Raw genomic sequence first — 4300 nt, 5'->3', positions numbered from 1 at the left:
CACCACAATGCATGTAATTCCATCCTAAAGCTGACTGGCTATTAAGCCATGTCCAACCCTTTGATTGGAGCTTTGGGCTAATATTGAAAGATTCCTAGAACTCTTCTTAAAGATTTTGAATTTCTTATTTTCTTTTTTCTATATGTTTTTCGAAAAAATAAAATAAAATGCAAAAAATTAGAAAAAAATAAAAAATATTTTGTGTTTCTTGTTTGAGTCTTGTGTTAATTTTTAAGTTTGGTGTCAATTGCATGCTTTTAAAATTTTTCTTGCATTTTTTTTCGAAAATTCCATGCATTCATAGTGTTCTTCATGATCTTCAAGTTGTTCTTGACAAGTCTTCTTGTTTGATCTTGATGATTTCTTGTTTTGTGTTGTTTGTTGTTTTTCATGTGCATTTTTTGTTTGTTAGAGTCCATGCATTAAAGATTTCTAAGTTTGGTGTCTTGCATGTTTTCTTTGCATCAAAAATTTTTTAAAAATTATGTTCTTGATGTTCATCATGATCTTCAAAGTGTTCTTGGTGTTCATCTTGACATTCATAGTGTTCTTGCATGCATTAAGTGTTTTGATCCAAAATTTTCATGTTTTGGGTCATGATTGTATTTTTCTCTCTCATCTTAAAAATTTCAAAGATCAAAAAAATATCTTTTCCTTATTTCCCTCCAAATTTTCGAAATTTTGGGTTGACTTTGTCAAAAAATTTTAAAATTAGTGGTTTCTTACAAGTCAAGTCAAAATTTCAATTTTAAAAATCTTATCTTTTCAAAAATTATATCTTTTTCATTTTTTTCTATTTTTCAAAAATTTCAAAAAATTTTTTCAAAATATTTTTCAAAACCTTTTTCTTATCTTTACATCTAATTTTCGAAAATTAGCTAACAATTAATGTGATTGGTTCACTGCCTTCTTGGATAAATTCTTTCCTCCTCAAAAGCTGAGCAAGCTGAGAGTGGATGTTTAAACCTTCAAACAAAAAGATGGTGAATCTCTCTATGAAGCTTAGGAAAGATACAAGCAGCTGACCAAAAGATGTCCATCTGACATGTTTTCAGAATGAACCATATTAGATATATTCTATTATGGCCTATCTGAATTTTCGAAAATGTCATTGGACCATTCTGTAGGTGGATCTATTCACCTAAAGAAAACGCCTGAAGAGGCTCAAGAACTCATTAGGCAGGTGGATCTATTCATCTGTCAATTGCAAACAACCAATTCATGTACACTTTTGAGAGGAATTCCGTGAATAATGGGATACCTCAGAAGAAAGGAGTTCTTGAAATTGATGCTCTGAATGCCATATTGGCTCAGAACAAAATGTTGACCCAATAGGTCAACACAATCTCTCAAAATCTGAATGGGTTGCAACATGCAGCCAACAGTACTAGAGAGGCAGCTTCTGAAGAAGCTTATGATCCTGAGAACCCTGCCATGGCAAAGGTTAATTACATGGGTGAACCTTATGGAAACACCTATAATCCATCATGGAGAAATCATCCAAATTTCTCATGGAAGGATCAACAAAAGCCTCAACAAGGCTTTAACAATGGTGGACGCAATAGGCTGAGCAATAGCAAGCCATATCCATCATCTTCTCAGCAACAGACAGAGAACTCTGAACAAAATAATTCTAATTTAGCTAATATAGTCTCTGATCTGTCAAAAGCCACTTTCAGTTTCATGAATGAAACCAGATCCTCCATTAGAAATTTGAAGGCACAAGTGGGCCAGCTGAGTAAGAAAGTCATTGAAACTCCTCTCAGTATTCTCCCAAGTAATACAGAAGAGAATCCAAAAGGAGAGTGCAAGGCCATTGATATGATCAATGTGACCGAATGCACAAGGGAGGAGGAGGACGAAAATCCTAGTGAGGATGACCTCCTGGGACGTCCCTCAAGCAAGAAGGAGTTTCCTATTAAGGATCCACAGGAATCTGAGGCTCATATAGAGACCATAGAGATTCCATTAAATCTCCTTCTGCCATTCATGAGCTCTGAAGACTATTCTTCCTCTGATGAGGATGAAGATGTGACTGGAGAGCAAGTTGCTCAATATTTAGGAGCTATCATGAAGCTGAATGCCAAGTTGTTTGGTAATGAGACTTGGGAAAGTGAACCTTCCTTGCTCATTAATGACCTAGATACCTGGATTCAGCAAACTCTACCTCAAAAGAAACAAGATCCTGGCAAGTTCTTAATACCTTGTACCGTAGGTACCATGACCTTTAAAAAGGCTCTATGTGATCTGGGGTCAGGGATAAATCTTATGCCACTCTCTGTAATAGAGAAGCTGGGGATCATTGAGGTACAACCTGCCTTGTTCTCATTACAATTGGCAGACAAGTCATTGAGACAAGCTTATGGAATAGTGGAGGACGTGTTAGTAAAGGTTGAAGGCCTTTACATCACTGCTGATTTCATAATCCTAGACACTAGGAAGGAAGAGGATGAATGCATCATCCTTGGAAGACCTTTCCTAGCCACAGCAGGAGCTGTGATAGATGTCAATAGAGGTGAATTAGTCCTTCAATTGAATGGGGACTACCTTGTGTTTAAGGCACATGGCCATCCCTCTGTGACAAAAGAGAGTAAGCATGAAGAGCTTCTCTCAGTTCAGAGTCAAGAAGAGCCCCCACAGTCCAACTCTAAGTTTGGTGTTGTGAGGCCACAACCAAACTCTAAGTTTGGTGTTAAGATCCCATATCCAAACTCTAAGTTTGGTGTTAGGACTATACAACATTGACCTGATCACCTTTGTGGCTCCCTGAGAGCCACTGTCAAGCTATTGACACTAAAGAAGCGCTTGTTGGGAGGCAACCCAATTTTATTTATCTAATTTTTATTTTATTGTTATTTTGTGTTTTATTAGGTACATGATCATGAGGAGTTACGAAAAAAATCATAAAAATTAAAAACAGAATCAAAAACAGCAGAAGAAAAAAATCACACCCTGGAGGACGCACAGGCTGGCGTTCAACGCCAGTAAGATGCATCTGGCTGGCGTTCAACGCCAGAATAGAGCATCAACCTGGCGCTGAACACCAGAAACAAGCAACATTCTGGCGCTGAATGCCAGGAATGTGCCTAGAGAAGAAAAGATGGCGCTGAACGCCAGTAACAAGCATGAAACTGGCGTTCAACGCCAGAAACATGCTTTACATGGGCGTTGAACGCCCAGAACGTGCACCAATGGGCATTTAAACGCCAGAATGGTGTGCAAAGGCATTTTACATGCCTATTTGGTGCAGGGATGGAATTCCTTGACACCTCAGAATCTATGGACCCCACAGGATCACCTCAAGATCTGTGGACCCCACAAGATCCCCACCTACTATATTCCCACCTTACCTCTTAATCCTATTTTTGTGATTACTCTTCCCCATGTCACACTTCCCAACACTCTTCACCAATCACCTCAATTCTTCTTCCCAATCACCCCCTTCACAACTCAAATCCATCCACTCTTCCCCATAAACCCACCTACTTTCAAAAATTCAAAAATATTTTCCCACCCATTCCCACCCTAAATGGCCGAATACACACTACCCCCTCTCCCTATATATACCCTTCCATTCTACTTCATTTTCACACAACACAACCCCCTCTTCTTTACCTTGGCCGAACCCACATCTCTCCCTCTCTACCATATTCTCTTCTTCTTCTTCTTCTCTTCTTTCTTCCATTGCTCGAGGACGAGCAATATTTTAAGTTTGGTGTGTGGTCAAAGCACAATCTTTTTTGTTTTCCACTACCATCAATGGCACCTAAGGCCGGAGAATCCTCTAGAAAAGGAAAAGGGAAGACAAAAACTTCCACCTCCGAGTCATGGGAGATGGAAAGATTCATCTCCAAGAGCCATCAAGACCACTTTTATGATGTTGTGGCAAAGAAGAAGGTGATCCTTGAGGTCCCTTTCAAGCTCAAGAAAAATGAGTATCCGGAGATCCGACATGAGATCCGAAGAAGAGGTTGGGAAGTCTTAACCAACCCCATGCAACAAGTCGGAATCTTAATGGTTCAAGAGTCTATGCCAATGCATGGATCACTAGGAACCATGATCAAAGTATGAACCCGAATCCAAAGAATTATCTCACAATGGTTCGGGGAAAATACTTAGATTTTAGTCCGGAAAATGTGAGGTTGGCGTTTCACTTGCCCATGATGCAAGGAGATGAACACCCCTACACTAGAAGGGTCAACTTTAATCAAAGGTTGGACCAAGTCCTTATGGACATATGTGTGGAAGGAGCTCAATGGAAAAGAGACTCCAAAGGCAAGCCAGTTCAACTAAGAAGACT

The sequence above is a fragment of the Arachis duranensis genome, chromosome 10 (assembly GCF_000817695.3).
Source record: "Arachis duranensis cultivar V14167 chromosome 10, aradu.V14167.gnm2.J7QH, whole genome shotgun sequence".
Classification (NCBI taxonomy): domain Eukaryota; kingdom Viridiplantae; phylum Streptophyta; class Magnoliopsida; order Fabales; family Fabaceae; genus Arachis; species Arachis duranensis.
This window is presented reverse-complemented; position numbering follows the sequence as displayed.